Source organism: Mus musculus, chromosome 5 (assembly GCF_000001635.26).
Source record: "Mus musculus strain C57BL/6J chromosome 5, GRCm38.p6 C57BL/6J".
Taxonomy (NCBI): domain Eukaryota; kingdom Metazoa; phylum Chordata; class Mammalia; order Rodentia; family Muridae; genus Mus; species Mus musculus.
Window position 1 is genome coordinate 102,764,359 of NC_000071.6, and position 13,606 is coordinate 102,777,964.

Consider the following 13,606-nt stretch of genomic DNA (forward strand, 5'->3'; position numbering starts at 1 on the left):
TAGAGTCACATCTCACGGTCAGTCACAGACCACAGAGGATGAAGAGCAGATGTCCTACAGGATGCTGAGCTGGGATGCTCAGCAGGTTGAATGTGTCAGGGATTTTCAGTTTATGATTTTCCCAAACTGCAGTGTTTGCTGAGCCATGGGCCAACTTTATCCAAGTGGGAAGCCATGGAGGACTTCAGGCTGGAGCCCCTGGAAGGCTCATGTGAAGCTGCAACATTCCCACAAAGAGAAAGTGAGGCAGGGGCCACAGGAGAACAAGGCAATGTTAGCTGTGCATCTCCCTCCCTGCCCGGCCTCCCACTGCCTTCTCCTTTAGGCTTTTGATGTTTCCTTCGTGCTGCTTTTCAACCTGTGATTCCAAAATCAGCATCTCTCATACAAGAGAGAATAGTAACGGTTCTAAGAGTAAGACACAGAGGATGTGATCGTGGACTTTGAGGTTGCTTTATTGCTAGTGTTGTTGGTTTGGGCTATGATAATTCATTTAGGCAGTTACTAGTCTGTAAAACAAAGTATCAAACAGAGCAGTATAATTGTTTAAACAAAGTGTCCTACCATTCATTTTAAATTTTCTAAAGCAAACAATTAAAACTTGTGTCAGTGGATTTTATTTAAATGATTATTTAACTAGATTAAAAAAAAACCTGTCTGTAGGTTTTTTATCCTTCTTTATTTGGAAGGAAATGATTTTAGAGAGAAGTAGAGAAAATAGGGGTTTTTTCCTCCCATTTGATGTATGTTGTATATGTCAAGATAGGCTTCACAGCACATTAACATAGAAATCCAGCCCTTAAGTGAAATCTGCTATCTCCACAGTAAGATCTAAAGTGAATATTTTAGGTTCGGTAGCAATGCCAGAAAGCCCAGAGAGGGAGAGTTCTTTACTGATATTACTAACTGGGTAGTTAAGATGTCACAGGTAATTTTGTTGTTGTCTTGTTTGCTTGGTTGTTTGTTTGGTTTTATTTTTTGAGACAGGTTCTTCTTTAGCCAGGCTGGTTTTGAACTCAGAATGTAGCCAAGAAAGCCCTTAAATGCCTGGTCCTGTTGCCTCTGCCTTCCAAAGCTGGCATCACAGGCCAGCACCTGGCACAGGGCATTGGGTTGTTCCATAATGCAGAACTTAAGTTGAAAAAAACTTAAATGAAAAACTGTATGCTTGCTCTTTTCCTCTACAAGTGATCTATTTGACATTTATTTGCATTATTGTATCATTTCGTTCTTAGCCAATGACCAAGGAGGATGAGGGTGGTTGCTGTCTGTAGTGTCTGAAACAACATAATGATTGCATTTGCAAGATATTCCAGTGTAAGGCCTTCTCGGTTAACGTGGGGGCGGCTGAGAGGCCTGATTTCATGAAAGCTGTTGGGCTCTATTATTTACAGATGGGTTTTTTGTTTGGTTGTTTGTTTTAAATCAGAGACATTGTATCACCAGGCAACCTCAGAGAAGATTGTAACATGTGTGAAATCGGATGAAAGGTGGAAACAACCTGCAGCCTGGGGGCCGGTCGGGAGCAGGGGCTGCTTGGTGGGAGATACTACAGAGCATGCGTTAGCTGGCCCTGGCCCTGAGCCAGTCACGTGAACAACCCACGAAGGGCTGCACTTCAGACCTCTGCTCCAGCTTCTCAGTGAACGTCAGTGGGAACAAACTTGGCATTTCATTAACATACTCGGACCCAAGAGAGCTGAAAATTTGATTCTTCTATTCACCTTAACACTACAGTTGGCATAAATGAATAGTCACCTTACATGTATGTCAAGTATGTCAAGATGAGATGGGCTTGTTTCATTTTAAGGGGTTCTTGGAGGTCTTATAATTTAAAGACATTCAAGCAAAGAAAATGCATTTGTTGTGTTTTGAAGGGAGAGTTCCATTGTATTATAGAGAACATGACTTAACTTGTTTCGTTAATTTGATGATAGACAGGACCCTACTAAAACTACAGAAAGAATACATAATATCAAACTACAGAAAGAATATTGACACACAATATCAAAACTTACCCATGGGATAAAGAATAAGGAGATGGCTCACCCGTTTAGAGAAAGTTCTGCTTTTGTAGAAAGTTTGTTTCCCAGCAGTCTTGCCTGGCCAGTCAGTCACCTGCAACCTCAGCTGCAAGAGATCTGGTGCCCTCTTATGGCTTCTGTGGGAACTGCACTCAGTATTCATGGGCCTACCTATAGACATGCACACCTACACATAAATAATTGCAAATAAAATAAACCTAAAAATCAGATCACATTTTCTGCATCTTGCAACTAGTTCATTGCTGGAAAATACCAAAGCGTATTTTCCTTAAGATTGTTGCACACCATGTAAGTTTGACTTGCCTTGTAAAAACAATGAAGACCATTTCTTGTTAAGTTGCACTTCTGCCTTCTTACCACATAAAAACCAGACTTTATTCTCTGTCTGAGGAAGTTATAAGTTAACTGATTTGTCCAGGCTATGGGAACTCAGGGTCATGAAGGACTTGGCTGTAATTTAAACTCCACTAATCACTAGTTAACCGTGAGCAGGCTAATAATTCTCATCGCTGAAAGGGATAATAGCAGCTACCTCCTAGGGTTATTATGAGAATTAATGGAGGTAGCATTCCTTCCTTAAGCCTCCGAGCCCCATGTGTTTCTTGGACACAGACGGGGTTCTATTATTGTTTCTTTTCTTGCTTCTTACCTGCCTCCCTCCTCTGTGTCTCCCACAACCTAACTTCTAAATAATGCACAAGTCATTGTGAGAACATTAGCATTAATGCTCAGATGGGTGTGCTACTGACTTAACTCAACAGTGAACCTGGCATTCCATCTCCAACCTTTCCCCTTCATTAACCATCTTCTCCAGCCCCCACCAACAGGAGTCCACCAGGATACCGGGTTAACCCTGAAACCTGTCTTGCACATGGGCAAAACAGAGTTTCAACCGGTCTGGTTCGTCCTCCCTCAGAGCCTAGATGGAGGTCATGTTGCTCAAAATTAACTCACTCTGGCCATGCAGTGACTGCCACCAAGACTGGCCACAAAGGGGACAGCAGTTCAATAAGACCTTTAACTCTATTTATAGCCCACTCGAAGCAATCATTCTCCATAGAGTGCATGGAGTCCTAGAAAATGGCCATCAGTTCACAGGCCACAACACTCAGCAGGGCAATCGGAGGGAGGAAAAAATGAAGTTAAGTGCCCTTTCCCCAGGACTCCACAGTATACAAAGCATTTTGACCCACTCATTGTTCCCACTCATCCTCACCAGCCCAGGAAGTAGACAAAGCTCACAGCCAATGCCTGCTTTGGTCATCAGGATTCTGATGCCTCAGAGAGTCATACACAGCAGGTAAACAGAATTCAGAGAATAGGGGAAGCATCTAAGGAGTGGGGCTCGCCTCTAATTCATTCGATGCACCTCAGTAACTAATTGTTTGCCTGTGGGAAAATAAACCTTGTAAGTAAGTTTCAGAAGACATTTAAAAGGCCTAATTTCGCTCCTACCTCGCTGTAAAGAACATGAATATATGAGAGCTAAAAACTGAAACCACCGATTGGGAATCGTCTATGACATTTGCATCACTCTGTAGCATACAGGCACACGTTACAGAAAAAATGCCTGGATGACGCCTGCCAGGGTTAAAACATGTGTGTAAGTCAAGACCACTCTTGAAAAGGCATGGTAGGAATTTTTATGAGAAATTTTAAATTGATTCTGTCAGCGTTGTAAAAGCCTACATCATTGCTATTTCTTTAGCATGGGGGATTGTTGCATAATTCCAGTGTGTGCCCCAAATAAAGATTTACTATGAGTTAGTATGGAACAAAAGAAATATTTTTTTCTCTCTTAAAAGTATTATTTGATTCTGGCCAGTGTTTTCATTGTATTGGATCTCTCTTAAACTTTGTTACCTACAAAATAGCATCAAAGCCCATATAGCTTGAAAAACAGAGGTGTCTAGTTAATTAGTGTAACTACACGGATGCCTGCCTGCCAGTGGTGTGTGTGTGTGAGAGAGAGAGAGAGAGAGAGAGAGAGAGAGAGAGAGAGAGAGAGGGGCAGAGAGACAGAGACAGATAGAGACACACATAGCCAGAGCAAGACAGAGAGAGGGAGGGAGAGCTCCTTGCTTGAAGCATGCCCCTGAGTTGGCTGATTGGCCCGATGCCATTTCAGAATCTCAGCTTCACTGTTCTCTGACCTCCTATTGTCCCAGCTCTGATTTATGGGACTTAGACTCCCTTCAAAGGCAAGGTGTCTGGAGTTTAGGGTCTTTACTTCTCAGCCCCTCCTCCCCCTGCCCCCGCCCATTCTGCTTGTGTTCACCTTGCAGTAACCTTGCAGAACTCAGCATTTTTTTACCTGGCTCAATAGCCGGGGACTCCACAGAAGCAGAGAGAGAGAGAGAGAGAGAGAGAGAGAGAGAGAGAGAGAGAGAGAGAGACGTGGTTTCCATTCCTGGGTGATGGAGTCATGGGAGAAACTGCATTGAGCAAACGAAGTGGGACCTGAGCCGGCTCCAGTGTTCACTAAGCCGCTCAGGGCAGAGCAGCTGCTGTCTCTCCCAGCCTGCATCTGTCACTGACCACTGAAGTGTGTGTGCAAGGTGAGAGCGGGGGTTTTTCTTTAATTTGGAAGCAAATTGCCAGGTATTGCTGTTGATTGTGCTTCATAATTGGGGGGGTCCGTATATCACCACAAATTCAGGTCGTGGATTGCGCGTGGCTTTATTTACGCCCTTGTTTGCCATCAGAGGCCATTCTGCTCTCCACAGTATGTGTCCGGATCATGGCAACAGATTCGACAGGGAGCTAGCTGCTTTTCCTCCCCACAACGTGGTCATTCAGTGTTGTCCCCTTGAATCCTTCTGTTAATCACTGCTACCAAGTGTCATAGCTGTCCTTGTACAGGTTCAGTGCTAACTGAAAGGTATGTGAAACTGATTTAGTGAAAGTCTGAAATAATATTTTTTTAAGTTCATGATGTGATGTATTCTTTGTTTACACACATGCGGAGCACTGAAACTTTCTAAAGTGGAGTCTCCTAGACAGAAGTAGTGTGGGGTTTCTATGTATTTGCTTATCATCATAAAACTACTTGGTCATCTGTGTGTTGTAGGGTGTGAGGTGTGTGTGTGTGTGTGCTGGCGCGTGTGCTCCTGTGTGAATGTGCATGATAGCACATGCTTGTGTGATTTTAAATATCTCAGAACCAAAAGAAAACCCAATAGCTCTTGTCCTCTGATGTGCTTCTCATTAACTGAACAGCGTGTAAGCTGTTTTTATGAGGACATCGAAATTGTACAACTTCAAGTGTTGTGTCTGCTGGATAACGCAGATACTGTGTGAGCTTGTGAAAGTGTGTGGGGCACATAGCACACATCCCAAGTTCCAATGACAGGAACTAAACCATGTGCTTGGGTAAACAGATGGCTCTTAATCCTTAGCCACTTCAGCATGCTAGCTACTTAAACCAAAACTATAAAGTGTATGAAGGAGGTGTACCGTTTTGTAGCAACTAAATAAATATATAGCATATATTCAGTCATAAGTCACACTTCAGAAAAGGGAAAGTATAGCATTCAGGTTTTGTCTAAGTAGGATTAGAAGCAAATTAGGACGGCTGACTAGGAAAGGGCACTGTACCAACTGAGGAGCACTTAGAAAAGAACCACAAAGCACCCTACCCCCTCACATGTTGCACTTCGAATTGAAAGAACAGTGTCATTCCTAAGGGAATTTGGGGTGAGCAAAAAGGAAGCCAAGAACAAACATTTTTAATAAAATATGCTGTCACCCTGTGGAATGTGTTTGTCTGTGCTACTTAAGTAGGATTCTGGTGCAAAGAGTAAGACCATTAACATAAACACCTTTATGTTCTTCAGGATTAGTTTACATGGAGGTGGACTTCGAAAATGAATAAGGTGAAGATGTTTGATTAGAATTCAATTCGTATGAAAGTTACTTAAAACAATCAACAAGTAACATACAATATCAAAATGGTTGTTTCTCCTGTTGTTGGTTTAGCAGAAATGTTTGGAAGCCCCAAGCTAAAATGTTACCTGGTTCCACGTTCATAGGAAGTGCTTCAAGCCTTGAACACTCTGTTCATGGCTTCTTGGTTTCAGAATCTAAGATGCTGTGAACCGATTCACAGGAATAGCAGGGCTCTACCATCTGCCTGATTTCCAAGTGAGTTGGAACAGCACATTTCCACGTCACAGCTGCAGGATGAGGCATACAGAGGATCAATAATGGCTGTTCTCGTCTTGAACCCTTGACTTGGCTGTGTGTCTCCTGCCACAGTGCACAGTTTGGCTCCTTTGTTTTAAGTGCTTAGAATGACTTTAACTGCATGAGGGGGAATGACGTTCTTCTCCCTGTGATAGAAAGCCAGGAGTATGCATAGCTCTCTAATGACACTGGGCTCGGATGTCCAAGTTTGGCCCACTTGTACCCTTGCTCATCTTTCATGTAAAAGGTTAGGCGGTCGCCCTGGACGAGACATAATCAGCCCGAGCCAAGGAGAAGGACCTTGGGTGGTGTCTGTGTTTATTCTTATGTGACAAGCTGACTTCATGAAAACAGAACCAGAAAGTTTACATATTAAAGGCCCTGGTCTCAAAGTATACAGCCTGTTCAAATACATTTACTCTGATGCAATTACACTCCCTTAACTAAAACTTTTAAAATCATGAATCTTAGCATGCTGCGGTTTTGCTTCCACTGCTCGTACTTTTAGAGTTGTTTTTTTTTTTTTTTTTTAAATCAGGGCTTTAAAGTTACTACTACATCCTTCACTTATTAAATGACACTTCTTTTGATTTGTATCATGGAACAAGCTACACATCAGTGAGAAGTCAGCAATGTTTTATCCCTGAAGAGGAACCCTAACTTCTCAGAGGTCAAGTGACCTGCTCACTGCCTGAGCAGGAAGTAAGGTGAGCAAGGGGAAGACAGAGATTCACGGTCAGTATGCACGCGCTGGTTCTCTGTTGTGCCTGGCATGACTGTTATACATATGGGGCCTGTAAACCTAGACGCATTCTCTCCACTGACTGACTCAGTGCGTTGTTAAGTTGAGTTGAAGACCATGTGGTGTGTGGAGGTGGCTTACAGTCTACGTAGTATCTTTGCTCTGGCACTCTAGTCCCTAGCTTCTACTACACTCATCAGATTCCTTCAAGGGAGTATAGAGTCCCACGGGATAGGGGTCTTGTGCAATTCTCCTGAGGCTCACTCCTGGGCTCCTTAGATAGGCCTAAATCAGGCAGGAAAGGGATGCACGGACAGAGAGTAAGAGAAGACTGGTTCCTTTGGTAGATTTTGAGGATATAGGAGATTGGAAGGTGAATTAGGAAGAGGTGGGGCTCAAGGCTGTACTGTGGTGACACAGACTGAACACATTTCTTCCATATCTACTTAGAAGACCTTTCTTTGGAGAAAGAGCTCCATAGTGCTCAGGATACCCTCAGACATGCTTTGTACGATAGGGCAGCCTTGAATTTGAGGTCTTCTTGCCTCCACCTCTGGAGAGCCAAGATTACAGCCAGGTGACATCATTTTCTGTGTATGGAGTTTGGGGGTTAAAACTGAGGGCTTTTTGAATGCTAGAAAGCATTTCAGCAACTGGACTGTATCCCTGATTTCCAGCCTTATTTATCTTAAAGTCGACGTCTTCTAAGTAAGAAGAAAGGATGGTTGCCAGAAGATTGTAACTGTGGTTATCATCATAGGAGGTATCCAAGGAATTGGAGGTTCCTTTTCAAAATGCCTAGGACTGTGACTGAAGTTTGGTTTTTGGTTTTGGTGGTTGTTGTTTTGAATTTTGGCATATTTGTATATGTATGACATTTCTTGAGTGTAGGGCTCAGCTGTAGTCATGATGGTCATTTTGCTTTCGTGGTTATTTTATGATTAAATAACCTGGAGGTAATTTCACACATATTCTCATTGCCTGTGGCTTGACAGCAGTTTGCCATTGGAGGTCATGGCTAATATTTTCCACTCGTGGAATTAGGTCGGTGTTTAAGAAGCGACAGTATAGAGAATTTTGTAGTTGGGATTTAGAAATTGGAGGTGTGTATCTATATATTATGATCAACATAATTCCTGTTTAAATACTTGAATTATGCCTACTAGACAGGTTTAGAAAAAAGACTCATCTTGCCATAGAGTCAATTTTAAAGAAAGTGCTAATTATCAACCAATTGTGAAGTCTGTTTAATAACCCAAACATTCTTATCAATGTACAGTTTCAGGAATCATCAAGACACTGGGTCATAGCTCTGTGATGCAGGGCCAGTTAGTGCATGGGAGGCCTTGTGATCAATCCCCAAGACTCAGCACCACACACATACAAACTCTGACTACCAAAAGGTCACTGAGACATGTAGTTATATTGCTACTGAGCATGGTCATTCTTCATGAAAAAAAAAAAATCATTGCCAAGTATCCAATGGCATATTGAGTTTTAAGAGAATTTCCAAGAATTATACTCCAGTATTTTTTAAATGAAAACATGTTTTATTATCTTCTTTGGTAGAATATTTTAAGATCACCATGATTTACATGTCTTGATAATGAAGTATTAGACAAGTATTTCTTGCAACTCTTAGTATCATGAGTAGTAGCGCCTATGAAGCCAGTCATTGGATCATGACAATATGTCCAGAGATATTATTTTGTAGCTATAAAGAACCATCTTCCCTTGTCCTGAGTGTCAATACTGTAAGCCACTAAAAGGACTGACGAGCAATGAATCCTCTTTATTAAATGAGCTTAGTATATTTACTGCCCTGTACAGCTACTTATCATTTCAGAGAGATCTCAACAGTAGACTTTTCCAAATGAGGGTTCTAGTCACCCTCCAATTAGGCTGGCATTACTTTAGAGAATGAACTCTGTGTAAATTCATCATTCAGTTTTGGTTTAGACGATCACTTGATATGGTAGATACTCAACAAATATTCATAAGCAAGAGTAAATGAATAAATTAACCAATCTTTGAGTTAGAATTGTCTAAAGGTTCGCTACAAAGCTTTTATGTTTTCAGTTTGATTTTCATAAACAAACTCAAGAAAGACTATCAAAATGATGTTGATAATTCTGATCCAACAAAAGCACCATTGCCCATCACACACAAGGATCCATGGCCAGCTGAACCTAGACCAGCAAGCATCACAAGTGTCGAGACGTGTATAAACTAGTGAGAAATTCAGCTTTGAGCTGACCTGGCAAAGTGTCATTGCAATGTTTCTGCTTCTGAACTCAGAAACAGTGCATGTGGGCATCAAGGAGTGGAGCAAGATGGGTCGCTTAAAAATAGGGTAAATTCACACTTCCACTCCTGCTTTGAAAGAATGAGAACCTCCGAATCACAACATTTCCACTCGAAAACAGCCTTTTTATCCATTAAATATTTTAAAAAGAAGAAAATACATTTCTTGTTTGAATGGGAATGAAAGGTCTTAGCTCACTGTTTTCTTTTTCCATTCCAGTGACAGAGTGGCATTTCCTGCTGGAATTTAGTATATAAACATGTGGAATTTGAAAGCCAAGGGAAAGGAAGAGTCAATAATGAGAAGTATCAAAAACTGGTACAAGGACCCACTTGTAGAAAAAATAATACCTGATACACAAAAATCAATGTGTAGGAGTCAAAGACATAAAATATGAAGCTGAGAGTGTTATAGAAGCAGGCTGTGGCATAATAGATGCTATACAATGTCTCCAATTTTCCATAAGCAAGGGGGAGGGGCACTCTGCTGCAGTAGAAATGAGGGGTCCACTGTGGCCTTCTGTATAGATGCCCCAGTGTTCCCTTGTGCCTTTCAGACTTCCCAGGAGCAAACAGTGAAGGGGTAGTTACAGCACGTGCTCTATACTAGACCCACGTGAGTGTGAGTGTTAGCTGTTTTGTCTTGCTCATATTGTTCCCAGTTCCAATGTCCCATACTTGGCTGAGGACTCCCAGTGAGGTTTGCGGGATTCTGACCTGGCATTAACACAGTTGCAGTAATAGAATGGGGTGTTTCGAGCTATGAGTGGGCCCTCCAGAGGTTAACATTCTGGACTGCACTGAACCCCAAGCAATTAAAGATTCTGAGCAGTCAAGATGGTGAACTTCAGATGAAAAAGCTTTCTTTTATCTGAGACTGTGATTTCTCATTTTCACTTCCTATTCTTCCAGTTGATTTCCTTATCCTGGAATTCACTCTAGTTACCCCACCCCCACCCCCAGCCCCCGCCACCGCTCCTCCCTACCCCACTATGACCTCCTACAACATCTCACACCAAACCCTGACCTGTTCACAGAAACACATCAGTCACGCTCAGCTCCCAGCCTGGCAGCCTGTTTAGAGCAATGTGCAATGTTCCTAGCAACAGATTAAGGCAAGTCCACAGAACTTCAAAAGCTGCGGCCACTCAAGCAGGCCACCTAGCTATACTTTGAACCTCTGCCTGTGGGTTTGTATTAGTTAAGAAACCCATATGTGGTTTTTAAATATTTTTAAAGTTTATCTTTAGTTGAAACTTGGGAGACACAATCACTTCCAGAAACAATCAGTGATAAAATTTAGTCTAAGTGCTAGACATGAGGGTCAGATGTGTGCACGCTAAAATATCATCAGAGTGGAAAACGTAGAGCTCACTGGATGTTAGTAGAGGATGAGCTTAACTCTCAGAAACATTTATCATGAGCAATGAACACAGAAAATGGGGAGCCTCGGCCTCCTTTACGACCCTTGAATGAGCAGATGGATGGCAAGTGACTTAATCTTTCTGGGCCTATTCCTTACATCGGCACAGTCAGCCTTAGCCACATATAAATTAACTTCATATAGGCTTTCCACAGCAGATGAAAAGTTAGCTGGTGGATAGTAATATTTTAACAAATGGATTGCCAGGATTTGGTGGGCAAATGAATTTTTCTAATTGGATGGGAAGATATGGACGGACAAGGAGAGCACGGATAAAGAGAACAGCAGAAATGAGTGGAAAATGAAGAGGGAACACATGATAATCAGAGAACTGATGTCATATTAACGATGACTTCTGTCAGCAGCTCGGACACAATAGCATACTCAGAAAAGATACTCACCTATGTTTGTTGATGAATATGTAAGAGAAGAATGAGACGGTGGCAGAGGGATGAAGAAAAAGAAAGTGCATGAAAGAGTCTTTTAAAATACCACCAAGGGGGGGGGGGGCACCAAGATGTCTTATCTGAACTCTCTGGGTTATATTTGTCTAATGTTCAAAGTCGTCTTGATTCACCCCCCCCAAAACTCTCTCTCTCTCTCTCTTTCTCTCAGCACAAGGCCACAACAAATAGTGATGCATAAAAGCATGCTGATAACAGGAGTGCATTAGCTGTCCAAAGGGAGACCAGAAAGAGAAACTCGGTGTGCTTTGAACACACAGAATGCAACACATCTGCTAAATCAAAGGGAAAGAAACCGAAGTCTGAGGTTTCTGGCAGAAATCAAGGGGTGAGCACAAGCGCCAAACTACAAGACCGATTGTCAGGGACAAGTATTGATTGTTCCTCAGTTTGATATGTTTGTCTCAATGGTCCTTGCTCACTAATAGCAATATCTTCTCTGTGTGAAAGTCCAGACTCACACAGGTTTTAAAACCTCAGGTTTTTTACTACCATCAGAATGGTAGTAGCCACCAGTAGGGAATGCAAATGAACTCGACCCTCAAGTATCCTGGCCAAGTACCGGAAATCAGGTCTATGCTTGCCCTTCATTAAGTTCACAGTCACGTTTTTATTCATCTAAAAGTAGAAGCACTCACGTGGTCCGAGCCGATGCCTAAAGCATCCCTCGAGGAAAAACAGGCAGATCATGAGTTCAAGACTAGCTTGAGGAAGTTTGAAGCTAGCCTGAGCTACATAAGACCCTATCTGAAAACAGAAAAAAAAAGAGAAAGAGAGAGAGAGAGATCAAATAACATTCCATAATACTCCAGAAGTTAGTCTTCTGGTCTTTTGAGAACTGTATTTATGATCAGTCTGATTTGCAGAACTTCATTACTGAGCCAGTGAGATCACTTTAATATTTTCTCTTCCTCCTCTTCCTCCTCTTCCCCCTCTTCCTCCTCTTCCTCTTTCTCTTCCTCCTTTTTCTCCTCCTCCCTCCTTCTCATCTTCTTTTCCTTCTATTCTTTATTGAAAAAAGTCTCATGTATTCCAGACTGGTCTCAAGTTCATTATTTATCCCAAAAATAACCTTGAACTTTTGATCTTCCAACCTTCATCCGTTGCATGATGGGATTATAGGCCCCATTCACCAGGCTATTTATGTGGTATTGGCCACTTCTATAGAAATTGAAACCAGAGCTTTGTGAGCCTTGCCAAGCACTCTACCGGCTAAACCACGTCTCCAGAGCTCTTGCCCATCTCTTAACAAATAAATCTTTATGGATTTGTTTTCTTTCTTTGCATGCTTATTAACTCGCATGGTATGGTCATCAGAAAACAACCCTCATTTCTTTACAGAATGACTCCAAAAGAAAAGTAATTGACACGATTCTCAAATAATTTGAAGAGCTGTAAAAGGGGCAGGAAGATGGAATTAAAGGACAGGTTCTATGCAAGCAGAGTTTTGAACACATTATAGAGGTCAAATGTGACATGCCTTGATGGTGTCGGGAAGAATATCATTGTCACCAACAGTGCTCAGAGGATCAATACCACTGTGCTATGTGTGTGTGAGCCGTTGTCTCCATGGTCTTCTCATTTACAATCAAGGGTAACAGCGCATCTTCTTTGTCTCAGAGAGTAGTAGAAGGAAATAATCAGATCAAGCTTTCTCTCCCAGCTTCTGGATGAAGACTCATGCTCTCCTGAGTTGAGAGTGACTGTTTTCACTCTGTGTCCCTTCATGTCACCTTCTCCCTGCTCATCTGTCTCCGTGTCTGAATTTCTCATTTGGATAAGGACACCAGACTTATGGCATTTACATGTCTGAACGTACCCTCTAAGTGACTGAAAAGGCATGGCGGCATGGCAAACTCCTGATTCAGTTTTGATTTGCTGCGCTGCAACAGATTGCCGTTGCCTAAAATTGCAGGTCAGACGGAAGCTGCGGTTAGGATGGTCACGTGATGACAGACACAGAAGAGTTTAAAATTAAAGAGACTGAGCTAAACTTTGCCCCAAGTCATCTTGATCAAGAGCTTATAATAGCAGAACAAATGTAGCATCACCAAAAGAGGCCAAAAGTGAGGCTTCCATCGGGTGGGGCCTTGGTGTGACACATGCTTAGGCCACATAAGTAAATCAGGAGGAGGGGTCTGCTCCACTAAGACTCAGAACATAACAAACACACAATGCACGTTAAACTCTGATCTTAGTAAAACCCTTTGTGCTGTGCATAATATATCAAATGAATTCCCTATGTACGAATGAAGCTTTGGGAAAACTGGATGCTCTGCTCCTGTGTGACCATTGGTGCTCAGATCTGTAGCACTGTCCATGAAGTCAATAGGAGAAACCCTTTACAAGTCTTAAGTCTTAACGATCCTTCTTTAGTGGTCTTTAAATGCTGTGCTGCACAGCAGCAATGACGGCCACGTGTGCCAACCCCTTTCCTAAGTGC

The 13,606-nt window shown here is 42.2% G+C and overlaps 1 protein-coding gene across 7 annotated transcripts in view; it reads left to right on the top strand.

The window, feature by feature from the left end:
* Arhgap24 (Rho GTPase activating protein 24) overlaps positions 1-13,606 on the top strand; it is a 697,838-nt gene that overhangs the window by 557,161 nt on the left and 127,071 nt on the right. Inside the window, exon 1 of one of the 7 annotated variants that reach the window (NM_001286468.1) lies at positions 4,452-4,603. The exons of the other annotated variants lie outside the window; for them this stretch is intronic. The gene's annotated coding sequence lies outside the window, so the exon portion shown is untranslated. Of the gene's footprint in view, positions 1-4,451; positions 4,604-13,606 lie in introns of those variants that run through there. 7 annotated transcript variants of the gene reach the window in all.